Source organism: Micrasema longulum, unplaced genomic scaffold, assembly GCF_059751315.1.
Source record: "Micrasema longulum isolate JH-2025_06_02 unplaced genomic scaffold, ASM5975131v1 h1tg000353l, whole genome shotgun sequence".
NCBI lineage: Eukaryota > Metazoa > Arthropoda > Insecta > Trichoptera > Brachycentridae > Micrasema > Micrasema longulum.
Window position 1 is genome coordinate 192,273 of NW_028277555.1, and position 13,001 is coordinate 205,273.

A 13,001-nucleotide genomic window follows, 5' to 3' on the forward strand; every position below is an offset into this window, starting at 1 on the left:
TCCGCTTCCGCTTTGTCCTATATATGAACTAGGACTGTCTCGCTTTGTCCTATATATGAACCAGGACTGTCCTGGTCAAAGCGGGAGAGCAATTTAATATAGACTGAAAGAATTAGCTTCACATAGATTAAATAACGATGAATCAAACTTTAAATGAGTTAAAACATAATTTTGACTCATCAAAAGACATAAAAAATTTACGTGTAAGACATTAAGATCCGAAGTAAGATAGATTAGAAATTCAAAATAAATAGGATTTAAAATAACAGCAATAGAATTTTAATAAATCAGCAGACATAATAAATCCCTCACCCTTCTTAGTTCCCATAATTGAACCCTGTACATTGTAATAAAACAATAAATATTTTCATAGAATAGAATCTTCTCTTACCGTACACCGCCCACACATTTTCCAATAATTTGTCCCACTCTGTTTTATTGAAATATCACGCATTGTATCTCTTTTAACCTACACTTGAGATAATATTTAGTTTTAAATAAATTATCTTTTTTAAATAAATGGATTATTACATTCATTTTACATAAAATAATATATACATTTTTCATTTATACTCTGTTGTTCAAAATAATATTTTTTACATCTTTTGAAAAGTTTGTCTGAGTCTTTTGATTAGTTTTGTCTGGTAATTTATTGTATAATTTCAGTCCCTGGTTCATTAGTCTTGATTGTCCTTGTCTTGTTTTAGAAAGTTGTATATGGTATTTGTCTGATATTCTCGTGTTATGTCCATGTTGACTACATTTTTTTACAAGTTTTAGTTCTTCGTCTACAATTACGTTAGTGGCTAATTTATGGATAAATTTTAATGATTCTAGTTGAAAGAGTTCAGTTATATTTAATTGCTTAGTTTGTTTAAAAATTTCTATATTCGCAGTTAAATAGGAAAGGTCATATACTAACTTTAATATTTTATTTTGTTGTCTTTGTAGTCTGTTTATGTCATTTTGATATCCTGCTCCCCATAGTAGTTGCGTATAACATATTTTAGTTTTTACATAGGCTTCATACATTAGATTTTTTTCCGTTTTTGGAATAAAATTTTTGGTTTTTAAAAATAGACTCGATAATGTCACCACTTTGCTAATTAAATTGTTGATATGAATTGTCCATGTTAATTGTCTAATATTTAATTAGTAACTTAAATGTAAATTTAAGTTATAACATCAATACTTATAAATTATATTAAAAAGACCGAATTGATTATCTACCTCTTAAATACAATTGTATCTTCGTTTGCTGTCCTAAAAAAACAAACAAATACATTTATTATGATAAAATAAATAAAACGGCTTTGTTTTAAACCACAATTTTTTTTCCATCGACCGGTTTCAAAACAATCAAGCGTCTTCATCGGGGTAAAAAATCGATTTTTTATAAGAAAAAAATAACCAAATATACCATATTTTCTTTAGTCCACTTCGGTCTAGCTTCGAAAATAATTATATCAAATTACCACCCGTTTAGGAAAAAAAAGACTTTATTTACTAGCTCCACGTGTAGTTTTTAGTAAACATGATACAAATAAAATAGAAAAGAATTCATGAGTTACATAAACCTTGACGATGAAGCTTGTTTGCTTTGAAATCGGTGGTTCAAAAAAAAAAATAGTGGTAAAAAACAAAGTTGTTTTTTTTTAAATTTTATTATAATGAATAACCACAAAGTAAGTGCTTCAAATATAAAATGTAAGTTTCGTTTTGTATAATGTGAAACTCGGTGTGAAAAAAGGTATTTATATTCTAAAATATAAAGCGGAAAAAATCACACAAATAAAGCATTTCCTTCTATCCGATAGATAATTGAAAATATCAATTCTAGCGTCAAATTGAATTCCGATGGTGCATTCGTTCCGCGTCCTGAGTCCAGGATTGTTAGGTGAGGGCCCTGTTTCTTCCTCTCCCGAGAGGGAGTCCTGTGGCGCTGGCTGCCATCGTCTGCTTCCCGCCAAAACTGCAGGGAATTAACGCGGGAACAAACATGGCGGCCGCCAGACGGAAATGGATTATATCTCGCAATCAGACACCGGCTTCCGTTCTCTCTAGGATTCCCGGAAAATTCTGATTTTCCGGAAGTGAATGCGTTGTTTTGAGGGGGTATTTTTTACTGATTCAATTACTGGTGTAGATTGAACATCGAAATCTTTTACGAATTCATTAGAATCAGAGAACAGAGGAAGGTTGAAATAGTAATCAATAATCTTTTATACTTACGATGCAGATAAGTGCATTGGACAGATCCTAAAGCCTGATTTGATTTTATGTTGATATTTTAATAATATGTTTTATTTATTGTAACAAAAAAAAAAATGCATAATTATGGAACTGCATATGAATAAAAAAGAAAATAAATTCAAAACAATAATGTTTGTAAAATAATAGCATATATAGCTTTGAAACCAGTAAATGGAAAAAAAATAGTGATTAAAAACAAAGTTGTTTTTTTAATTTTTTTTTAAAGTATTTAAAATATACAAAACTCGCGAGTTACAAATACAAATTTGGTAAAAATTTTATTTTTTAATGACACTCACTACCGAATAAAAATTGAAACAATCGTTAAACCCATCGAAAAACTAAAATTATTAATTTTAAATTATTTTTGCGTTTATTCATTAGCTATTTGAAAATAAAATAAATAAACAAACCATCGCGCAGTTTCCCCTTAAGGCAGATAGAATAGAACGCCGTATCACTCTGTTTTTGCATAAATACCTCGCTTCCTCACATTCCTACATCTTAATAAAATAAAACAAGTCTGTATTCAAAAGAATAAACCTATTATAAATTGTATTTACAACCTCCGTCTTAGAACAGACTTAGCCATATTAAATGGAGACTAACATATCCAGACGACACATTATATTCATGTTAAAATCCTCTCTAGTGTTATATAGATTACCTGGTAAAAAATAATAATTGGCTGATTTATTCAGCGCCCTTTTCGTAAAAAATCACCCCAAGGGCGCTAAACAATTGTATACACATGCTTACTATTAACTAACATATTTTTTTTTTCTGATTTAAAATTGAGGGAATGATAAATAACTTAAGTGAGATTTTATTTGGGATCTGAACTGACTGGGACTGTCGATGATTCGTAAATTTGAAAGCAATTGGTTCCAGGCAAAGGGGCCGGCAACGGCAAAAGCACGATCTCCAAACCTAGTGTTTAGGGAGCGCAGGATTTTGACAAGTTTTCATTTGCCTGAAGCAAATGCTGACCTAAGAGTTGATTTTCTTTGACATGAATTTTCCCTAACACAAAGGTCCGATGGGTATTTCGGAGCCATTTTATAAAGTGATTAATTTATAAATGAATAAATATGATATGTAGATATTGACTTAACTATTTTTTCATGTTTTTATTTTTAAAATATAAAAATTTCGTGACAACAATATGTCCGATTTTAATTCATTATAAATACTTCTTTGGTACAAAAATTTGGATAAAAAAATATTTGCGAAATAATCCAATCCACGTATTCCATATGCTTTAAAAAGACATTTAAAATGCCTTTTCCAATGTAAATAGGTATTTTCCTCCTTGTTATATATTTGACAACTATTTACAGTTTTAAAATAATGGATTTCTGTTTTTATTTTCCCGTCACGTTTTGTATTATTTGACATAACGTCAAAATAAAACGAATCGGAAATAAGTTTCAAAAGGTATTATATTATATTTTAGAATCCTTCCGATGATAATCATAACGATAAATTGTTTCCCGTAGTACGTGACAGCTTTTCCAAAATCTTTTTAAACTTTTAGAGTGAGAATTAATTCCCCACAAATAAATAATTCATCGCGCGCTCCGGATATATTCACCATTTTCTATTTTTTCCACTCAACCAGATTAAATGTATTTTTCACAACATTTCGGATTCGTATTGTTTGTGTTTGAAAGTGTCACGAACGCGTTTGTATAACCCGGACGATGATTTTGTTAAAATGAATTGTTTATTATTTTTAACGTTGCTATATCCGCTGTATTTTAAGAAAATCAAATTTCTCTAGGGGGTAGATTTTTCGAGAGAATGTTTTATTTGCGATTTGAAAGTCAATATTTTTTTTTTCTTCACCATTTGCTTGTATGAATCGTTGAAATCGTCGAACAACGACGATTGTGGGAAAAATGCGACTTTGACATTCTTTTATATTAGATATTGAAAATGTTATATAAAGGCTTTTTTATCAAGGTTTGAAAGAAATAAATAACTATAACTAACCCATATATCAAAATGGAATACTTTGGTACTTTGTTAGTTTGATTAATATACTAGAAAAGGTCCGACAATTTTATTTTAAGCAGGTCGACTACCGGTTAAACATTTACTTCTCCAACCATGCTGAAAGTATCCAGTACCATGGAATAAACTCTCTTAAAAATCGGAGAATAATGTTAGACCAGTTATTTTTATTCAAATTAATAAATAATAAAAAAATATTCTCCTAACCTACTTGAAAGACTTTCATTTTGTGTGCCATCTAGATCGACAAGACAAAATCTTCTGTTTTACACAGAAAACGCGTCAACAAACTATTTGAAACAATCTACAATACCTAGAATATGCGACCAATATAACAATACTTTTACCGAGGCTGATATTTTTTGTGACAATGTACGTAAATTTAGGTCAAAAATCATGGAAATTTTGAAAGAAGCAGATATTTATTATTATTATTATATACATATTTTTTAATTTCGTTTCTTTTACATTTGTTATATTTAACATAATTTAAGTTATTGTATAAGTGTAAACAATTTTTTTGGTGTGTGCATGAGTGTCCTACACTAATTTACAAAGAAATTGACAATATTTGTGTACATACTGTTTGTTTACCCAATAAATAAATAAGTTATGACATAAAGCGTCAATAAAAAAAATTAAACCCTTTTCACGTAAAGTTGAAGAAAATCACATGCGTCGTTGTTTTACGATCCGGACGAAATGTTTCCTGGGCTGCCATTTTAAATGCTGTCGTATTTACGTACTAAATATGCGCTATAAAAATGCTTTCTACGGCCGCGAGAGCATTCAAAATAGCAACACTGAGCACAGGTGTAAAATAACTCAATTATCTCATATAAAGAAAGCTGAAACTTATCACTGTCTGTACATATTTAGACATTTTTTAGTAGTTTCGATTAGTTTTGCGTAGTAGTAGTAAAGATTAGTTTTGCGTAGAGCTGCCACCCGTTTAGTTGTGTAAAATGACTACTCCTTTACATACCGTTTTATTATGTGAGGAACTTCAGCCCTTGGCAATTGGGTACAAAAATGTTTTCTTGCGCGCGGTAAAAATTGGATCATTAAATTGTATGGCAAAGTTTCTTCAAAATGTACGAAAATATTTTTTTTTTTTTTTTTAAAACGCACTACTTTGATCGACGTTTCTGTTTCATATGAACCAACCAATTATATGAGAGCTGTGAAGGATATCCTGTTAGCTTACCGTAAACGAACGAATCGGAAGAACTAACAGAGAAAAACCTGTGATGTCACACGTGGAGTTATTTCAGAAATACAAAACTTAAAAAATCGTAGCGCTGATAATACGATATATAAAAAAAGACTTTTTTTTAAGTCTATTAACGAATAAAAAAATAGAAAAAACTTTTAACTTCTTCCGAAACATTTTTCAATTTTCAGGCGTTGCCTGGTATGTAGGTGAAATAATTCAATTATATGAATCTCACCCGCAACAATAAAGTTTTTAGCGCTTTCACTTCACAAATGTCAACAAATGAAATAATTGGAGGAATATAAATGTTGAAATATATGCAGAATGGTGAATGTTACACAGTGTGTAAAGTGGCCACTTAAACCAGCCCTGTAGATGCCTAGACCTCTACAATCCCTTCTCTAAAATCTTCTTCATCTCTGTTGTAATTTGCTGGTATTTACAGTTCCCTAAGGGGTTGAATCAAGTCCTTGTCTACAGAAATTTTGGCAAACTCAAAACATTGTTGAATCATTATTGTATAAGTATAAAGTATATTTATATATGTGCTAAGAATATATCATGTGACTAAAACATAAAAAATATAGTAAAATATTGTGATGATGCATTTAAGATGTAACCAAATATGTATAAATATTCTGCGATGCCTACCTTTACGATAAAAAGCGTACATGTTTTAAATCTTTTTTGAATATTCTTTTACGTTCCTTGAAAATTTTCCAATTTCCTTTTTCTAATTCATTTAGTATTTGGAAATTGACTTTCAACAGAGTTTTTTTGCTGTCTTGTGTTTTATCTCCCGTTTTGTTTTTAAATGAACACATTAATCCGAAAGCATCGTGAACCACTAAACTTTTGTTTTGTTAATTTCCGGGTTTAGGAAGACAGCTCCCAGCGGTGACATGGCCGCTCTTTTGTATTTAAAGCTTGAAAATAATTCGGATAATTAAATTTAAAGTATTTATTTTTCGAAACAAAAACAAATTTTAGGCTTATGACCGTATTCAGACAGAAAACTCAAGGGGCCTCACCTGGGTTGCGCCTATGCATACTGGTAGAATAAAGATGGTAGTTGCATCATAAGACGCATAGTATTCCCATCCGCATTCTACAACTATGCCTAGACATAACTTTAGACCAAGTTTATAAGCAAGGAGCAAACATTCAAAAACATTTCTTGTATACCCACGATCAGGCCATGCACATTCTTAAAAAAAATGCATACTACAAATAAATTATGTTTTCGTAATATCAGCATACCTGAATTTGGTTTTTCTTTTATTTTTCTATTCTTTTCTTTTCATGGTCATGTCATACCATATTTATATTAAATTAACTTTTTAATAATTAAAAAGTAATAGCCCACGCTCAGATACAAAAGTCTTTGTGGGCATTTTTTCCAATTCATCTTCAGCTTTATTTTAAGTTTTTTTTTTCTTAAGTGTATTTTTGTAATTATATTTCAATGTAAATAATATATGTATGGAAAAATAAACAAATACAAAAAAATTCAAAATGAATTTGTGGGATTTTTTTGTTTACTATTTTTACTTTTAAAATGTATTTCATTGTTATGTAATTATTCTTTTTTTTTTAAATCCTGCTTTACCTCTTATGTATATGGTAAAAAAACAAAAATAAATTTAAAAAAATTTAAAAAATAAAATAATTTGAAAAAGGCCCAAGGGGAGAAAAGTACATTCTAATCTCACATGCAGATAATAACTTGATCGTGGTGACAATAGAATGTACTTTTCTCACCTTGAGTTTTGAATCCAAATACGGGCATAAGTCTAACCCACATCAGTAAAGGTTTCATCTCGTTTACTTCACAAAAATAATTAATCAATCAGGACAATAATCTTTTGAAGTGAAATTGTACTCAGTTTTTTTATCGTTGTGATAGAAATAAATAAATAAGTTACAAAACCTCATCACTCTGCTGTGTGTAGCCAATGATAGTATTACATGGCAATTGATATAGCGATGTAATACTCCATTGACCAATAAAAAAGAAGAATGCAAATAAAGAAACCTCACTTTTTATTTCAAATACCATCACTTTTGACTTACTTTCGTTAATCGCCGATAGGGAAATATCCATTTTTAAAACATTTTTTAAGTAATTAAGGTCTATGAAATACTTTGCAGTTAAAAAAAAAATGTTTTGCTACTTATTAGTAGGTAGCATCCAAAACACTTCTCCACAATATTCATATTGATTTTGAAAATATAACTCATTATTCTAAATTCATTTCATATAATATTTTTATCAGTATTTGTAATACGCGATATTTCCCTATTCGCTCTCCAGGCATAATGAACGGTAACGTGAGACGAGGATGACCAAAGAAGACGTGGCATGATCGGATAAACCAAAATCTTAAGTCTGGTCATGTCAAAAAGAGACAGAACCGAAGGGCATGTATAACCAGATGTATGAATGTGGAAGAATCTAGGAATGTATGCCAGGATAAACGTGTGTGGCGGTCTATTCTCTCTGCCTACCTCTATAGTAATAGTTCTAGAGACCATTTTTTGCAAAACCTCCTAGCTGCTTGCTTAAAGAACTGCATCGTCATCGTACTACAAACTGCAAAATTTTCCATTTTGTATTTTCGTTCCAATATCCATACATTCTTTATCTTTTATACAGTAGTCGATGTATAGATTAAATAACCATAGTGACATTACACATCCCTGTTCTACGCCCTTTTGAGATATCAAACCATGATGTGAATCCCTCATTAACTCTTATACACGCTAAACTCTCCTCATAGAGAGATAATACCGCTCGAATAATTATTATCATTTACTCCGTACTTTTTCATGCAGATAATAATAATTATGAATAAAATTGCATATTTAATTTATTGTCATTAATTTGATTATTTTTTTTATTTTCAGGTTAACTAATTTCCCCTGGAAAATACATATGTAAGTATTTAATTAGTTTTGTCTTGATCGAATTTTTTAAGATCCTCATGACTCTGTTTTTATCATGTTATTTTTCGTTTACTTTATATACATAAACATATGTTTTTTATTAGATCTTTTACTTTGTTTTTTGCTGTGCTTTCTTCTTTTTACGAGGTTTTTTGCTGAACGCAAAAATATTTTTTTTACTATGACTTAAAATATCATGTTTCTTTCTATGTATTTTGTTTTTTATTGGGTTTTTAAATACGTTTTTTTACTTCCTCTCTTATTATATATTATTATATGTTTATACTTTTAAGTGATTATAAATAAATCGTCAGTATGTCGGTAACACAATACATATTAAATAAAGAAGGAGGACAAATATACATTCAACAGTATAAAATTCACCAATTTTCCTATGTTTTAACATCCATATAACCTTAACTCTTCCGTTTAAAAAGTATCTAATATCAGTCTTGATAATATCCTAAGCAGATGAAATTTCAAACCCACCCTTTGAATATTATTAAAATATTGACGAAACAATCAAAATTCCCCCGTCGTAATAATGTATGCATACAAAAGTAATATTTAAATTTTAAAAAAAATAATTATCCAAGTATTGCTGTCTTGGATAATACTTGTATATGATTCTGATATATTTCATACAAAATTAATCATAATTAACGCTTATACATAGGTATTACGATCTGTAATATTTCATGTGTTGTGTTCATTAGTATCTAGTATCTACCTAATAATATCTCCATTATAACTTAGAAGTTTTGTTGTAGGCGTTGAAGGCGTGTTGAAATGTAATAAAACATGGTACATGATGAAATATAATACGTCAGTTTATACAGGTCAGATATTTATTATTCATTTGATTTAAAATCGGGTGAAATATACCAACCCCTTAGAGTAGGTTAGATAAGAGTCAATGAGGAACTTCAGCCCTATGGGAAATAGAATCCAAAAAATGTTTACGTGCGCGCTGAAAAATAAGAGCATTTAATCGTACGGCAAAGCTTCCTGAAAATGTATGAAAAAAAATACTAAAAATATTTTATTGAAAATGGACTACTTTTAACGATGTCACTTGTTCATATGAAACATCCAATGATAAGAGAGCTGTGAAAGATTTCCGGTTTACTTGCCGTCAACGGACCAATAGGCAGGACTGACCGAAAAGAAGCGGGAGAGAACTTGAGACGTCACACGCGGAATAATTTCAGAAATACAAAGCTTTAAAAATTCATCTCGCTGATACATGATTTTTTTTCGGCTAAGTTTAAAATATTAAATAAAAAACACTAACCTTCCTAATTTTTGTATATTCTTTTTGTCATTTTTCATTATTTTATTTATTCATTCAAAATTACATTCGTTTACATATTTATGAACTTTTTAAGGCTTTTCAGGCTGTGCCCGTGTTAAGCCATAATAATTAACAATAAAAAATAATATTGAAAAATTAATTCAATTATAATAACACGTGATACAGTAGAATAACAATCCAGAAAAACATAGCATAAATAGTAAAATTCCAGATAAGATAACGTAAAAAAAATATTCATAAACAAATATTCAAATATAAATTTTACAAAATATGCAACAAAAAAAAAATACTAAATAAAAATTTATCGTTAAATAAATCAAGATATGCAGATAATGTATGCTCCAAATAGATATTTAAATTAAAAATTACCCTTATTTCAACAGAGAGGGAAAAAAATTTGAGAAGGGAATATGGAAGTCTAGGCATTTACAGGGCTTATGACCTGTCATTGGCTGGTTTAAGTGGCCACTTTACACACTGTGTAACATTCACCATTCTGCCTATGTTTGAACATCCACATTTCCTCAACTCTTCCATCTGTTGACTTTTGTGAAGTAAAAGAGCTGAAACCTCTATCACGTGGGTGAGATTCATCCGGCTGAACCAAATCACCTACTAGGCAACGCCTGAAAACAATTTTTCAATTTTTATACTTCTTCTTTTACCAGGTAGTAATTCAACAATGTTTGATTATGTCCAAATGCTTGCAGACTGGCTGGATTTCTTCCCTAGGGAGTTGTTCATATTTAAATTTATTTCAACAAATGCCTAGACTTCCATATTCCCTTCTCAAAAATTTTTCCCTCTCTGTTGAAATAAATTTAAATATGAACAACTCCCTAGGGAAGAAATCCAGCCAGTCTGCAAGCATTTGGACATAATCAAACATTGTTAAAAATTACCCTATTACACAATTTAAACAATTCAGACTCAATTACTCTATTGATAATTTACTATATTGCTCTGCAATAACCAATTATAAACACACTTTTTGAATTTCTTATAGTAGTAGGTAGAGTGTTAAAATTAAAATTTTGAAAGGCTTGTAATAAAAAAAAATTACATGTAACATAAAAGCTAACATAATATATCGTAAAGCAGAAAATTTTCTTTCGGATGACGTATAACTTTTTCCGTTTTTTGTTAACTTTTGTTGCTCATTTAAAAAAAAATTTATAATCTGGCACATTATATATTAACACCCAATACATCCAATGCCTCCAATTACTATTGTTGGAAAATCTAAGAACAATTGCGCATTATGACTTCTTTTAATCACGTAGAACTAAACAAACACGTTTCAAGCCCGTAAAATTTAAATAAAATAATTACTAAGAAAATAATATTTTTATCGTGCAAAAAAATATGTAGACGCTTGTGAATTCAAATCATTTTATATATCTATTTTTCCCTAGTGTACGAAAACTTCACATGATGAAATATTGATTCGATTATATAAAATTTACATCTGTATAGAATATTTAATTAATTATGTACAGGTCCACGTATACCCTTGGTCCTTTGTGATTTCCCTTAACCCAAACTATCTCAGCTCCTAAAGAAAATCCTCCCAGCCGCGGCCTTTAAATCTCCTGAACCCTTAAAAGGGTAAGGTCTCCTTTAATATTAACATCCTGGGTTACTAATTTTCCAAGTATTTTAGAAAGCTAGTAAGTAACCTTCATATATTCAAAATAACCGAACACATTTTAAAAGGGGTTTAATCATTAGGTTCACTTTATTCCCTGAGAGTTATTTGAAAGCTTCCCCTTTGTTGTGATATTTCAAAACCTGGTGCACATAGGTCAAACATGTGGTCGTGGTTGGATTGGGACGGGATTAATCGGAACTGTCCCATTTCGGGCTCCTTTCACCAGTGGTTTACCACAAAACTTCGAGTCAGGAAGATACTAATTTATTGTGTGAACTATTGAATACCCAAAACTGAGTCAACTCAACTCGTCTGAGTATGTCTAAGATCGTTATTCCATTGTATTTGTCGTCGGAATGGAAGGCGTCAGCGCCGCTACGGCTTTATTCGTTGAAACTTACAGACCTTGAAACTAAACTTTGTCAAACTTTGAATTTAAGCTCTGGCGCAGTTAGAAATTCGTGACAGACAACGAAGATATTTTAACTTATCGTTTTTACTCGGTTTTATAGTAACAGTATTTTTACGTTAATTATATTTGAATTTTGTATTTAATCAGACTTTTTGAAATGTCTATATAATGCCTACATAACACCTATTCTTCTCCATGAATATTAACACCGCAGTAGGGCCCGAAGCAAAACACTGAGTTCTTAGAACAGGTGTCTTAGGAGGACCTTGGGTGTGAGGTGGTTTGTTTTTGTAAGAAATGAAGTAATAAGAGAACGGACGCTGCAAACACCGGTGACAACTTTCATCAAACGGAGGCGATACGATTGGCTGGGGGCATATACTAAAGATGCCTCCTGAGAGGACCTCGCCTCCTTCTTGACCACGCTTGCCTACTTTACGAGGCATCAGGTTCTCAGCGTCCCCGACGTCCACTGCCGACTGTTCATGGTCAGTTTATGTCAGAACTACGGGACGCAAACCTGACTAGGGAGGACGCATAAGAGATATCAGCCGTTAAATGCTCGGATGCTCTTTGTGGATACCATATTTTGTGGGCTTGGAATGATGATGCTGATGAATGTTTCATATGCGAGAGTAATCTTCATTAATCGAACCGGGTTGTGGTCTCGTGGTTTGTGTCGCGGACTCACTGCTCAAAGATCCGAGCTTTGAACCACCCTAACCAAACCCAATTCTCGTTTAAAGTAGCCCCTAAAGTCGAAATGTTTGGGTTGATTATGAAAACGCTTATATTTTTTTTAATACAAAGAATTCATGCAAACTGCTGATAAAAATATCTCACCCATTTTATGTTTCATTGATTATTTTTTAAATTTTTGTTAATTAAAACATTTTATCGAAAAGTGTCATAACCTAACTATCAACATTTTTTTTAGAGAGCATTTGCCTGTTGATAGCGTTAAATGACCAAAAAACCTTTTTTTATTGCTGATCAAAAATGAACTTCGGTTCAACATCGCGTCAACATAGAGCCTAATTTTTCATAATATACTACCGTTCTCAGTGACATTATAAATGATTTAAATAGTCAAAACAGAATTCTAATGTTTCACTCAATAACCCGCGTCCCAGAACGCGCAAAATATAATGTAATGGTGGTAATTTTGTTTTTGACATATTTATCGACGACA

The 13,001-nt window shown here is 30.8% G+C and overlaps 1 long non-coding RNA gene across 1 annotated transcript in view; it reads left to right on the top strand.

The window, feature by feature from the left end:
• Positions 1 to 13,001, top strand: part of LOC148282253 (uncharacterized) — a 245,243-nt gene that overhangs the window by 178,796 nt on the left and 53,446 nt on the right. Inside the window, exon 4 of the long non-coding RNA XR_015822139.1 lies at positions 8,393 to 8,422. This is a non-coding gene — a long non-coding RNA (uncharacterized LOC148282253). The remainder of the gene's footprint in view (positions 1 to 8,392; positions 8,423 to 13,001) is intronic.